This window comes from Geospiza fortis, unplaced genomic scaffold (assembly GCF_000277835.1).
Source record: "Geospiza fortis unplaced genomic scaffold, GeoFor_1.0 scaffold40, whole genome shotgun sequence".
Classification (NCBI taxonomy): Eukaryota; Metazoa; Chordata; class Aves; order Passeriformes; family Thraupidae; genus Geospiza; species Geospiza fortis.
The window spans coordinates 15,111,265-15,126,961 of NW_005054297.1; the positions used below are offsets into that span (position 1 = coordinate 15,111,265).

Below are 15,697 nucleotides of genomic sequence, written 5' to 3' on the forward strand. Positions count from 1 at the left end.
GCTGATTTCTGATAAACTAATGAAGAAATGTTCTATGACATAGGAATTGGAATTTTATAACTAAATATATGAAAATATAGATTATGAAGGTTAAAATCCAGAGACGAAGACTGCACTGGTCCGAGCAGAAACACTGCAATTTTAAACTCTGTAGAAATTCTCTCTTTTCTTTTGATATACAAAAAGTCACTACTCTGCTGCCAGCTAGTGCACACTCCTACCCACAGTTTCCATTGAATGCAGATGTTCTTTCAAGTGTACATCTGAAATACTTTGCTGATATTAAAGATTCTAGCCAGAGATTGACTTATTAAAGCATGTGACTTTTAGATTCACCCACCCCCCCATCAACGCCAAAACAGTTACTCTCTAAGTTCTAGGTGAAACACAGTCCTAATTGCCAGTAAATTTAAAAAACATAAAAGAACAAAAGATAAGAAAAACCATACATTGACATGACCAACCCAGTTCCCTCCGAAGAGAGATACTATACAGAACAGATACAATAAACTGCTCTTGCTTGTTATTTAGTGGTGACAAGAAATCAAAAGATGCTTGGGGCAGTCATCATGACGCTTTTGATTTGGGCAAACAAAAAAGTCTAAGATCCAGATATAATTTCAGAAGATATGTTTTTTAACCAAAAACATCAGAATAGATGGGGCACCAGTCCACTCACTGCAGAATATATATAAAAAGTTTGAATATCTGAACCAACATTCAAATAAGTACATACATTTTTTCCTCCAAAGCTATTAGATTTTTATATAACATGGTAAAGGAAAAAGAAAAAAAGCCTAGAAGCTAGTACTTGAAGAAATGAGGTACATAAAGTTACGGTAATACTTACCACTGTGAAATTCATAACCTTCAAAATCCATATTGTCATTGCTAAATTAACAATCATGGTAACCAACAGCAGAAGGACAAAGAAGTATAAGCACCTCTTTCGCCATCCATAAATCCCTACTGGGTAAAACTGAGGATGTTCAGTCCTTGGAAGGCTGTTCTGTTGTGTTGCTAATATATACTGCTCTCGTGTCATCTGTAAAAGAAAGATGTGAGTATAAGTAAGGAAATGAGAGGTCTGTTTTTCACATGTACTGTTACATGAAAATTATCTCAGAATGTATAGAAAATCAGTTTCTATGGGCACAGAAGAGAAACATTCATCTAGCATTAATCACATCAATGTTATTTGTACTAGGCATCTACCATGAATTTGGTGGATTTTATGAATTTAAAGTAAACTCTTGGTTTCTATATCAAATTGGATTTGCATTTCAAATTTATTAGCAAGAAACTATTAAACATATAAAAGTAATCCATGCATGTATTTTACACTTTAATTCTGAATGTTGTTTTATTGTCCTTTATTAGATCATTCAACAAAATTTGGTTCTGGAGAAAGAGAGTCATGTACCTTTTCTTTTGTACTGGTTTTGGCTGAGGTAAAGGAAATTTCCTTCATATAGCTTGGAGCCAGTACACACTCTTGTACACATACAAGAAAAATCTCAGCTTTCTAAAATTAATCTTTCATAAATAAAGTTTTCAGTCTTTATTATGCTTTGCAAATTAAGTTACCAATTGATGCTATTATACATGCCTCCTTATTTTACCAAAAAAAAAAACCACCAAAACCCCCACATTTTGCCCTTAAAGAGATGGATACAATTATAATCTGTTGAATTTCTGAACTACTTTAAAATGTTCTCACACACAATCAAGTGGTAACCATTTGCAAATTGCTTAAAGAACTTTCTACTAATACTTCCTTAAAACAAAAGTATTTATGCCATTTAATAAAAAACTGCTTAATTTTTTTTCCTCCACAACTGTCTTTTACAGATATTTATATTCATATTCAGCTGTCACATTGCCTTTAGACCGGAAGGTATTAAATTTTCTCTGTGACTTAAAAATTAAATTAAAGCAGTCTCATTCTGTTTATGTAAGAGTTCTTTCTGTAATATGCCCATTAGAAATGTTGTTTTAATAGGCTTTGTGCTCAGGAGGAATAACACAATACCAAAGAAAGCGAAAAAATCCAAAACAAACAAACATGAACTCAACAAACTTATAAACAAGATAAAACAATCAATTTTGAGCTTAAAAGCTGCCTTTCTTTTGACTAAAAAAAGTAAATATACACAAAAATGAGGCAGTTGATCAATGAGAAATAAAAACCAGATTGCATTCATTTAAAGGATCAAAGAAATGTTGATTTTATAAAATTTTTAAAATGTGAAGCTCAAAAATGTTCATGTAATTTTCTGTGTTGCTAGATATTTATCCAAATCAACACTCTAGGTTTTTCTATTCTTCTAGTGAATGAGATATTAATGGAATAAATTAAGTCACAGTGAATAATTAGAGCCATAAGTCATAGAACACACTATATATACTGTCACATGCTGTGACAGTATATATATCACTGAAATAAGTCAAGACAGAAATAAAGAATTTAATAAGCAGATTTTAAGCAATTTAACAAACAGGCATTTTGTCATTCTAATTTCTTTCAATCATGATTTCTTCTCTTTGCCCTCAATTTCAATTAAATGCAATGTTTAGCAGTTTATGTAGTGAATTTTAGAAGCCAAATTTCCCTCAAAGACATTTCTCAATCCTCCCAAAGCAAAGTATGGCCAGGTTCAAGACCTTGCATCATCTTATCTTATGCTGGCAGTTTTCATCCTAATTGTGTGAAAATGCCTTATAAATCTAGAAACTGAGTACACAACTTGGTTAACCAACTTTCTCCTTATAACGAGTTTCTACACATTATTTAGCCAGCCATTGTAAAAATAATGTGATGTACAATTAAATTTTGAGATTTCAAGTAACTGGTTAATTTTACACCATTTCCATTTTCTTGATTTAACTTTATCTATTACCTATGAAAAAATTATGTTCATTAAAAATAGCTGAAAAGCCAACTTTCAGACCATGACAATGTCAGAAGTAGCACTGGTCCTAAAACTGTAAATATAGTCCCATGGAACAGACCCTTTGCAACACAATCATTAAATACAATGACATTTTATTCCATCACCACAGCCAGGCATCCCTCAGCTCCCCCTGTATACTGTTCAACTCTGTGAGCCTTGGTGAAGCCAGAGGAGAAATCCCCACCACAGCCTGTGGAAGATCCCATGCTGGAATAGCCTGAGGGGCCAGAGTTTGTGACCCCATGGAGAGCCCATGCTGATGTAGGAGCCTCTCTGGACCTGTGAACCCTTGAAAGGGGGCCCCTACCTTCTGTTGAAATTGTCACCTGGAACATAACACTACTCTTAGGCATTCTCTGTGCATTATTCCCTCGATTCATAGAAGAAATGAAAACATAAAGGTACTTTAAAATATAAATTCATAGTATGACAGCATCTAGGCCCAATATTCCTCTGGGTTGATAATGAATTGGATGAGCTGTAGAGCTTCAGATACAGAATTATAACTAGCAAGGAAAATTCATCATACCATCATTTAGAGGAAAAAAAAAATCCAAGAGGCAATCTGGTCATGACTAGCCATAGCTCAAAACATCATAGAGATGATTTACCTGAACCAGCTATCTCTCCCTACTCACTCTGAAAGTAACACAGCCTCTTGGCCAGCAGGTAATGCTGTGGAGAACTCTCTTTTTGTACAACACTACAGCAAACCATTCATTTTGTTTCCCCTCACACAGTATGTGGCATTATGCTCGCAGCAGAAAATATGTTATTGGTTTCTTGATAGACTTTAGCTGAAAGTTTACCCTACGTGCATCACACAGAGCAGGAAGTGCTATAAAAATCAGCACTTCTTGTGTAGCAAATAGACAAATCTTACATCCCAAATTTGGCTTTAAAATCGAGACTTGGGATGAAATCAAGAAGCTCATTATAAAAAAAAATATGAAGATGGCAGGCAAGTGGGTTGTATCTTTTGAAAAAGCCTGATGCATAAACAAATGAATTTTCTTAGAAAGCATGTAAAATGCCAAGAACCTATACATGAAGCTCTTGCTGTCTCTTCTAGTATGTGCTGAAGCAGATGAATTGTTCCTTCTCTTTCACAAGAGTTTGGTAATCTAGAATATTTCCAAAATTAACAGAAAAATATTGCATTATCTTGATTTGGTTGAGATTATATCAAGACTGGGATTGACAAGGTAGTAGAGGTGCATTCTTAGAGAATTAAATATTGGAGGGAGAGTGCAATTTCCTCTGAAATTTTTATATGGGCTACACCTGACACTTGCTAAGTCTTCTCCTTTTGGCATTAGCCATTCAAAGGCAGTCAAAACTGTGTCAGCAACTGACCCTACTACAAAAAGTCATTGGGTCACAAATCATTTGCCAGATAAGATAAAAGTCTCATCAATCTATTGTATATTTCATGCAAAACAGCATAGATCCTTATTGCCCTGATGGGCAATTTTTTGTTTGTTGGATTTTACTTATTTTTCTCTTTAGTATAATTGGAATGATTACTAAAACTGCTTTTGCAGCTCAAAAGCATTTGGAGAGTGTGGTTCTTCTGAGCCTTGTGCTAGGATATGTCATGGAATCACAGAATGGAGTTCAAAGAGGTGATATGGTCCAACCCCAAGGAAGGAGACTAAACAAACTGTGCCTCACAATAAAATAAAAAAAAATATTTATCATAGACTACTACTTTTGTCATGTAGGTGTCAAATCAGAGGGATTTCAGGATTCTGATCTGAGGGTTTGATGCTTTTTTGTTCTGCTGTGGATTTTTCTTCTTGTAACTTTTAGAAATGAAGGTAGAATTGTACACAACACTCCAAAACTGTTTTCTAATGAAGACATCTGGAAATCCCTTCGCACTCTTAAAAACCTAAAGTAAAAAACATAACTAAATAACTTCACTATCAAGCTGTACATAAAGTCAGTTGATTACATAATTTATGTGATTTGAAGTTTAATAATTCAGAAGAATCTGCTTTTTTCTTGGCCACAAAGTACAGATTTGTCATCAGTGTCAATGAGGCTTAAGTGAGTATGTTTTTACTGACAATTTGCTGGGCTTTATGTTGACAATTAGAATTTAATTTTTTCCTAACTCAATACAGTTAGATTACTACAGAGACTTCATTATAGCCACAGGCAGGACAGCAGCTGAGGTACACAATTTTCTCCCTGTGATGCCAGTGCTTACTAAACACTTACTGAAACAGTTGTCTATAAAAGGACAATAAATGTTTGCATCTTGGATATTTTTCTCCAATAAAATTATCACTTCACAAAAACTAATATCAGTCACCTGATACTAACTATTACCATTATTACTTAGCATAAGCATTTATGGCTGCTCTGTTCAACATATTTAATTGTAATGTTCTCTGCACAATGAAGTTCACAGCATGTTAAAAGAATAAATAATCATGTAATGAATAGCTTCATACTTTTTACCACTGTTCCGTGACTTGAAATATTTCTTAATAATAATAATAATGTGCTATACTGAATTTTCAAGGAAGCTGGATTCAAATCCAGCTCAGGCTTGATTTTTCTCAAAAAAATATGCCTTTCTAAGCCATATTTTCAAAACCAAACCTCATTTCAGTACATTTTTATTGTATTTTTAAAAGAAGCTTTGGTTTTAAGTACTTACTCATTATTTCAGTTTATTTTGCTTTATAGTCATCTAACTTTGCGTGTGGTGTTTGAGAATAACTTTTTGAGGAGTTCTATCCAGCTACACTGACTATTAAGGATAACCTTAGTCAAACTAGGTGGGATCACTGAAGTCTAGTAACAGCAACACAAGACTACATATAGCTGAGTTGTCTTAGAGAAAAGCAGATACCTAAGGAGACAGACTGCTGAATGATACAGCAGCATTCTGCCCTACCACCTGTGATAGGTCTCTGGACTTTATCTCAAATACTCCTTTTGCTAGACAAAGAGATAAATTTTGTCTTACTGAATAAATTCTAAAAGACTAATAAAACAGCAACAAAGTCAGGAAAACTACAGCAAACCATTGGATCCCAGTTTAAAAACCCACCAGTTTTCTCTTAAACCTGGTGGGCTGTCATCCCCGCTGCTCTACATATCACAGCAAGGCACAGAACATTCATACAAGTGCTAGGACCAGCACTTCACATCTGCTCAGCTCCTTCTCTTAAGGGCACTGAGAAGAAGAATAATGTCTTTGCTAAGGATATTTCGTGAGGAGAAAACTTGGCAATCACATCAATGGAAGATTGCAAGATCAATACTTCTGTAGTTTCACAAAAACTGGAGCTAATTTTCCTCTGTGAATTACACATTTTGCTAAATCAGTTTCAGTAGATAGTGGCAAAAGTGTAATCTTCAAGAGTCAGGGAAGATGTTTTAAGTGTGGCAGACTCACTAAACCAACTGAACTGGATGTAGAGGTGGAATGAACACTTTATGAGGAAATACCTTCATTAAATAGTTAATTTCTGCCATAGTTTGGAGTCTAAATTTCATGTGTTAGGGTAATCATGTAGTCCACAATGAAAGAAGAAGACAGATAGGAAATATGAGCAAAAACCTGAGTTTCTAGAAAGATGGAAAATAAGCTTTTAAGTACTCTTCCTTTTCCTCTTACTTTCATATATGTGTAGTCATTGTATGGCTAGAAAACCAATATTTGTAAATCTGAATCCACATACGTGTCTCTTCTGGCCTAAACCACATAACTCTGTTAATTCATAGGATAAATAAGATAGATCAGGTATCAGAGTACAGAAAAAGCTGCATTGAGTAAGTGCTATGGTTTGAAGAACAGGAGTATTTCTTAAAGTGAGACTGATTACATTTTGAGTTTTACCTTTATTTGTTGCGCTTCTTCAGTAATGTACACAGGCACAGCTACACTGATTTTTTTTATCAGTTTTACCTTAATGTGATTTAATGTCCTCATATTCAATATTAATAGATTCTCCATCTCTTCAGGATATATTTTAATCAATAGTAATCACAATCATATAGATAAGTAATCATAATTATATCAATATGCAAACAAAAGGTGTTATTGGTATTACAGTAACACAAACATGAATCAAATCTTACTACCATCCAAAGCTCTAAAAATATAAGCTATATTTTGCCTGTCTGCCTGATAAGAGTACAGGCAGAAAAGAGCTGAATTCATCTTAATAGAAGAAGGCAGAATCCACCATGAGAATTAGATTTAAAAATACATATAGGTGTGTAAATATAGATAGACGATCTAGATATAGATAGATAGACAGACAGACACACATACAGTAATCTCTAATTTTATAGCACCTACCTACCAATATGGGTTCCTGCTCCAGTCTAAAAGAAAAACATTTTTAAAATTTAACAAGAGAGGTGTTTTACCAGGTGTTTAAAAAATTAGCATTCTGGTCACAACTTTTTTACCAAGATAACACTCACTAAACCTCAATTCTTAAAATACTCTCAGAATAGAGATTTAAGTCATTAATTTATAAGTTTACCCTGTACTTCAGATGATACCATAAAGCTACGGAGAACACCTAGGTAGTTTGTGCAGAAATGAGGAATGTAACCTTATATGTTTTTAATTTCATATAATATACAGGACTAAGACTCTAATTTGTTTCCCTTTTTGTCTTCAGCATTTCCTTCCTTTAATTAGCTTATTCATCTTCCTTGTTACTAATGGATGCAACCCTGATCAGCAGTTTTATAATTTATAAATGTGGTTTCATTGTGATGGCATGTTTCTGTGCCTGACTCTTTATAAACCATCTTGATGGCATCCTAATACTGTAACAAAAGACTACCCATCTATCTAGCACTCACATGACCAATGACATCTCACCAAAAAAAAAAAATCCAATACGAAGAGATGCTGAACATAAAGTGCAAATTGTAAAACTTGAGAAAAAGAGAAAGGAACCTTCAGAATTATCTTCATCAATGATCTAAAAGCAGCATTAAAAGTATATCAGTGGAAAAATAATTACTTTTCTTATTACATGAAATTTGAAATTATTTCTTACTGCACTTTTAAAACTATATTCAATAACTAAACAATTTAGTTCTGTGCTTTAAAGCGCAAAAAATTTTTGACTTTCTTCTCAGATGTTGGTCTTTTGGAAAGAAACATAACCATTTTGGTTGCAAGCTCCCAAATCACTTAAGATCCCAACATGAAAAGGATTTTAATAATATTTTCCAAATCTATTGAAACATAGTTAACAGTGTTAAAGGTGTAGTATTAATTACAAAAAGCAGATCTAAACTCCTAAATCATCCTGGCAATATTTTTCATCAAAAATGGAATCATGCACTTTATTACTAGAATAATTTCTACCTTTTCGCTTTCTCCATTCTACTTCTGTTTGCATTTGCTTCTTCCTGAAAATGCACGCAGAAGTACATTCATCGACCAACAGTCAACTTGTTTGGATTTAGCAAGATAGTAAATCCAAATTGAGCTTCCTTCCTGAGAAGGAAGTTCAATCACACAAGAGTTGCTTCCTTATTTAAAAGGAGTTTCAAGTACTTACAAATAATGAAGACATTTATTATGTAATGATTCAATCATACATTTCTTCCATATTCACTAGCTAAATTGCCAGTATTGAGAATGTTTTTTTACCTTTTTTTTTCTTTAAGCAGTTAATAGGATGCTACCACATCATGGGTTAAACAATACGAGTGAACTCAACTTCCAGGTGAAAAATAGCCAATCCTTTCAGGTACTGTGGGAAAACTAGAGACATACAGGTGGTCATCTAGATCTCATTTTTACTGCATTCAACTACCTTCAGGTCTTTACTGGAAGGAACTGGGCTAAATCCTTTGATAGTCTCATGCAGGCAGAGGTTTTTCCTGACTTTCCTTAGATGATTAACGAAAATGAAATGAGACTCGCCCTACAGAACATGTGCTCTCCCTGCTGTGAAAAGAAAAAAAGAATCAATATAGCTTGATGAAGAGACGACTGATTGGAATTGAACAAATGAAGCCTTCCTTTCATACTAAGAGATTGAAGGAGGGAGGAGCCAGTGTCAATGCCATTTTATCTTCTAGGATACATGTAAGCACAGTTGGAAGAACGGAAGAAAAAAATAACTGCTCTTCACTGGAACTCTACTGAGCCAGCTTTATCAATAGACACTGTGCAGCTGCCTGTCCCTGAAGAAGCTGTGGTCAGCAAAATGGAAAACTAACAAATATCAAAAACTTGATTTATTGGAGACTCTTACTCAAAAGTCATTACTCACTCTAATTCTTGGGAACAGGGTATTCAAGGGAGATCAAGTATAGAAAAGAGAGACAGAAAAATGATCTGGGAGAAAAAAAAAAAAGACTGGAAAACCATCTTTGAAGATGCTAGTATGAAGACAGCTATAAAAATAGAGAAAAATGAGCAGATGTCCTCCAGAAGTCCATTTTAACCTACAAGTGATTCAGACTGAAATTTATACCTGGTTAGATATCTGTGGATAAGGGGGAAAGCATAATAAATGAGCCATTACAAAGACTAGCATGATTCAATCAGTATGGTTGTAAAAAAAATAAGCGCGAAGAAAACGAGAAAAACAACAACAACACCAACACAAAAAAAAAATCAAACCAACAACAACAACAACAAAAAAAAAAAAACCAAAAAAAACCCCCAAAAAACTCAGTAAAAGGGACATAGCTGCGGCTCAAGAAATAACAATTTTTTCAGTAAACAAAGAACTGGGAAAGTAGCCAAACATTCATTCTTCAAATTGGCAAAAGTAAGCTAATTCTCTGGGTATTTTGGGAAGGCAGCTACCGCATCAGCAGAAAACACCTTTGCATATCCTAGAAACTATCTGTGACTGTCAAAAAGCAAGAAGCAACTCCTACTGAGAACAATCCAGGAAATTAATGAAATTTCCATCGTCAGCAAAGAACAACAAAAAGGGCAAAATATTATTTTTTCAATAGTTTGCTTTTACCACTGTAACACACTTTTCTTATAAACAAACAAGAGCTTCCAGAGTTTCCTTTAGATAAAACCTGCCGGATTAATATTCCATGTTTGTTATTCTTCAGTGCTAATTTGGCTCCTGTAGGCTCACCAGTAATTAAACTGTTCCTATCCCCTCTCACCAGAATCCCAACACAAATGATCAACTTTGAGAGACAAGTTGCAGGAAGTATGGTGGAACCAGAATGTTCCATTTGACCAACTATCCACTCACTTTTGGATCAATGAATCAAACCTTCTGATCAGAAATATTCAGACTAAATCCTGTCTAAAGTTAGAGTTTGTAAAAATCCAAATCAGTGTACTGAAATTTATCCTTTATATTTCTTTTAAGGAATCTTTTCTACAAAAAGTCTGTAGATTTCATATTTCTGATCAAGCAACCTACTGAGAGATGACAATAAAGCCTGAAAATAGTTTCTAACTTATAGAAAATTCCTCATGCATCGATGCATTTTTCTTCAGCAACAGTAATTTTTGGTGGACATATCCTACATCTTGGTACATTTTTTGACCTCATAATTGCCTACGACTACCCATTCCTACCATTCCTTATTAATCTCACCCTGATCTGCTAAAGCAACAGGGAACCTGGCATTCTTAGGGTTTCAAAGCTTTCCATTCCTTGCAACATAATTACTGCATTGAAAATACCAAATGCATAAAATTTTCTTAAATCATTTTCCTTAGTCATCTGAAATAGAGGAAATACAAATCAAGCACAGGAAATACACATATTGGGAATTGGCTATCATATAAACGGAGCTTTTGGTGACCAACAGTGGAGCAGGCCTATGAAAATAAGTAGCAACAACTAAATACTCACTGATTTAGGGGGCATTCTTTAGTAGAAGTTGGTGAACAAATCAGGATCCTTTCCCAATGTATTTATTAACAGAGGAAAACAAGGTTAAATGTAAAAACTTCACATATCTGTTTCAACTCTGTCTGAAAGAATAATTACTTTATAATGAAATGTAAAATGTAAAATAAAAACTTGGTTTCAGAAAATATTTGTACTAGTGCACCTAAACATTTTGCAAAACACATTTTCAGTGGATTAGCTATCATATCACATAATGATATTTTTCTGAACAGATTAATGTATTATCTGACTGAATGCAGTAATTATGAGCCTCTTTTCGTTCAATATTTTCATTAAAAACTTCAGAGAATTGCTATAAACATCATTTATTCACAAAACCACCACTGAAGATTAAGAAATGGTACTCACAGAGTTTTAAAATTCCTGGTATTATGAATACTAAAATAATCATACAGCATTTTTTTATTTCAAAATGTGCAAGCTGATTCTCAGAAAGAAACTGAGAATAAAAAGTCTGTTCTCAAGTGGGAAAAATATTTTAGCAATCTTCAAGGGAACAAGGAAACATGAGGCTGGTGATGGACAGGAAAAAAAAAGGTAAGTACAGCCAAGAGCATCTAGCTCAGACAGGAATAGGGGCCATTTTCAGAATTCATAGTCAGAAGCATCATAGTGCAAAGGAGGGTAGTAACACTATTTCTACACCTCAGGGAAGACAGAACTTCAAACACTGCATTTCTAGTACTTCACGGAGAATGATAAAAAAGAAGAAAAGCTACCGGGCAGACAAAAAAATAGTCATCTCTGGCTTTTTAAAATGAGTATTAAGACTCAACCACTAATACCCACATATTCTAGCTAGTGATTCTAAGCAATTGCCCTACTCTCTCTTTAAATTCCCTAGAAGGACTTCACCTTAAATTCTCCTCACTAGAAACTGCTACTGGAGTAGCAAGGCATTGCACAGCTACTTGCTGGGCTGCCTGATGAAGCATGATCCTCATCAAACCTTCCCAATGTACGCACAGCTTGCTTTGAGGTTTATCAAAGTAGTGTAGACTCCTTCCCCTCTGAAGCCTCAACCCCTGTAACCAGACACAAGCTCAGGAGCAAACTGTGCCCACTTCCACATTTGTACACCAAGTACACCATCAGTATCTTCCTTTTGTTTTCACTGGGTCATCCTGGGAAAACACAAGAAAGCATTTACAATAAGCACTACAAATATGCATAGTACAAAGAGAAATGGCAGGCCAAAAGTAATGTTTTTCCCTGATGCCTACAATCTACAATGCCATTCATTGTAAGAAAGGCAATACTGTACTGTAATAGTGAAAAATTATGTGTACAACTAGGATGGAAATGGCCACCACATCTTCAGGATTCTATGACTGGGTAAGAGATTTTGTTTATTTTTTCAAAAATACTAGAAAAGAGTGGGTAATCAAACCCTTTTTGGACTTGTAAGTCCTAAAATACAATTAATATGTCTACATGATCTAAAGATCTTTTTTTTTTTTTCTTCAAGGATAGAATTACTTCTTTGTTTTAGAACAGTAGGCATGGCTTTTGCAGTCATTAAACATTTAAACCCAAAATTTTAGCAATGTTATGATCTTCTAAATTAAGTAAAATCTATGCATGCTATGTTACGCTAGTCCCATTTTGATATATCTAGATTGAAATCAAGCATTTATAATGGATAAATCAATCTAGCAGAAAAAAAATATCAGAGTAACCGCTATCATTCATAATAAGTTTCCCTTCGAGAGCTTAGATTGATCTTCTTGTTTATGTGCAAAACACCTCATTTTATCATACAGGCTTTTAAATTTCAGGCAGACCAAAAAAACAGAAACTGCTGTATTCCCCCGAGCGCCCTGTAGAGAAAGATATTTCACCTAGTGAATACAAAAATCTTTCAGCTGGCTCTTTATTCTTTATTGGTTTTTGCTGGAGTAGAGTTAAATCTCTCAATAGTAGGTTGTACGGGCAAATGTTTCAGATTTGTGCCCAAAACAGTGTTGAAAATAGAGGGATGTTTTTTTCATTGCTGAGCAGCACTTGCACAGCGCCAAGGCCTTTTCTGCTTTTCATACTACCCCACCAGCAAGGAGACTGTGAGTGAAAAAGTCACTGGGAGGGGGGACAGTCAGGTCAGCTGACTCCAGCTGCCCCAAGGGATATTCCACACCATGAGGCATCATGCTTAGTACATAAAGCAGGGAGGAGAAGAAGGAAGAGGAGAGATGTTCAGAGTGATGGCAATTGTCTTCCCAAGTTACCGTTACATGGGGCTCTGATCTCATGGAGATGAGTGAACACTTGCCTGTCCATGGGAAGGCAGTGAATGAATTCCTCGCTTTGCTTTGCTTGTCTGTGCAGCTTTTGCTTCACCTATCAAACTGTTTTTATCTGAACCAACATGTTTTTTCACTTTTACCCATTTGATTCTCATCCCCTCCCTTCCTTCAGTGGGTGGAAGACTGAGCAAGAGGCTGTGTGGAGCTTAGTTGCTGGCTGGGGTTAAACGCAGAGATGAAGTCTCTGCATTATATTTAGTGTAGAAGAATAGGAAGTACTGCAATTTAAGATTATATCCATTTAATGATGATTAGCAGTTTTCTTGAGCAAAACCAACTTCTCTGAATTAATATGGATAAAAATTTAAAAGATGAAAAAGTTTAAAAATTTTGTGTGCAAAGCAGACATTTATTGCACCCTTTAATGACGAATAGCTTCGATTATGAAGCACCTAGCACCAAAAGAAAATGAAATACAGTTCTACTTTACCTTATTAGAAACTACTACTGAAATACTATTTCTTTGGCACTGAAAAAACTGGTTAGGAAGTAACTTCCATCTCTACTTTGTGTTTTATGCATTCAGCCCATAGAGAGTGAGTCATTCTTGCCTTAAAAGTCAAGTTTCTGGGACATCATCTCATGAGATCCATAGAAAATGTTTTCAAGGCAATCTGGCACATATACAGCTAAAATTGGGGCCTCTGTCCTAGAAAGGGAAGGAATTCAATATTACTGTTCAAATTTCTAGGTCAGGTGTATCAACATAACTGATTATTAGACTCCTTGGAAACTTAGTTCTATGCAAAGATATAGACAAAATTTTTATCTGAGTATTTCTTTTCCCAGTGTGATTTTTTTTTTCTACTCTTTTCATAATAAGGCAGATTCTTACAGATGTAAAAATGATTATCTATAAAAATATATTTAGAGTTGCTTTATATTTGTTGGTAGAGATTTCCTGCTGCAACATTATTCACTATGCTATTTGTTTGAATAATTTATCCCATCACTTTTACAAGACTGAACCTTGCAATAGAAAGGAGCTGAAAGGTATTAAAGGCATCTACAGCTTATGATGATTTGAAATAAACAGAAGAATCAAGTCCCCCACCATATCATTATTACATTTAAACAAATATCTTTATGTCCTGTCCTTCTTCTAGAAGTTATTTAAAAACCAGGCAGAAAAAAGTGTAGATGCCATAAGGTATTGAGGATATATCCTAAAATGTGCACACAAAGTCAGCTAATACTGAAAGCACCAGGCCACTGTGAAGTCCTAGGCAAATGGCATATTTCACTTAGTTATGCAAGTTGCAAGTTCAGCAACATGTAGAACAACAATCAAGAGAATGAAATTACATGATCAGATATCACAGTGGATACAACCCTTGTATGGCATTTATGTGGTCCCTGCCAATCCAAAGAGAGAAAAAAAAATTAATGTTTCTGAGTAGAAAAGAGAGAAACCACAATTGGTTTCTGCCGAACTGCCTAATTCTACTTATAGCACCACACACTGGAAAACCATCAACAATGAATTTTCTACACTCCACAATTTAAAACACACTTCAGCTGTATTTCAGCTATTGTGCAACAAACGAGTTGCATGCACTATAAAAGTTATAACACCGAACAAAAAGAAAGGAGGCAAAAAACCCCCACCTAATAGCAGCATACCAAGGAACTTAATTTTCAACAAACAGGAAACACTACAACTAAGAAACGCAGCAAGTTCTTCCTATGCAAGAGCAGCAGATTATGAAGAAATGCCTGAATTTAAAATCAATATAGAAGAGTGTTCTGATATCATTCCCATCACTCAATAGTGTACTTATAACACACTGACAATTGGTTTTTTCACGTGTTTGTGTGCTTTTTTTCCTGTGTGTCAGTACATTTCAGTAAAATATACTTTTATACACCTGCCTGTATAAACATTTAGAAAGCACAAATATGATATAAATTTAGAAGCCTCTAATAGCAGTATTTTACTACAAAATATAGCTTTTTTGAGTTTATGATTCAGGAGGACAAAAACATGAACAAAAGTATTCACAAGGGAGCTGTTAAAATTGTTATCATAGTTTTATTAAGTGTAAAAGTCACTTTTCATATGTGATCAGCTGGTTTAAACAAAAAGTGCATTAAAATCAAAATTTCTGAAGTTAATTAGCTTAAAATATATGTATTTTCTCTTTTACAAATTCCAAATTGACATAAGTATCTCAAAAGCATGACTACAGTAGTGTAACTGTGGACAAGTCACTATCTTACACTTTTCAAAAACTGCTCCTTGTAGGCATTTTTTCTGAGCTTAGAGCTAAGGAGTTGCTGCCATTTGAAAAGTAGACAAATTTTTAGAAATAAAAATAGTAGACTATTTTTATCAATATTTGATACAGTAATTATTATAACACCTTAAAATATCACCACAGTGTTGCAAGAAGTAATTAGCTTTGTATTTTAATACATATGACCTTACAATAAATTTTTTAAAGTTTCTAAATGCATCACCTGAAAGTATAGCCTGCACTGAAAAAAGCTGCAATTCTCCACACTGTTAAAAATTGTTGCAACAACTACCAGATAGAACTAG

At 34.5% G+C, this 15,697-nt stretch overlaps 1 long non-coding RNA gene across 1 annotated transcript in view; it reads right to left on the bottom strand.

Annotated features, from left to right (window-relative positions):
- Window positions 1–839: 839 nt before the first annotated feature.
- The window catches only part of LOC115947677, a 218,227-nt gene continuing 203,369 nt past the window's right edge, over window positions 840–15,697 (bottom strand). Inside the window, exon 3 of the long non-coding RNA XR_004081536.1 lies at window positions 840–1,045. This is a non-coding gene — a long non-coding RNA (uncharacterized LOC115947677). The remainder of the gene's footprint in view (window positions 1,046–15,697) is intronic.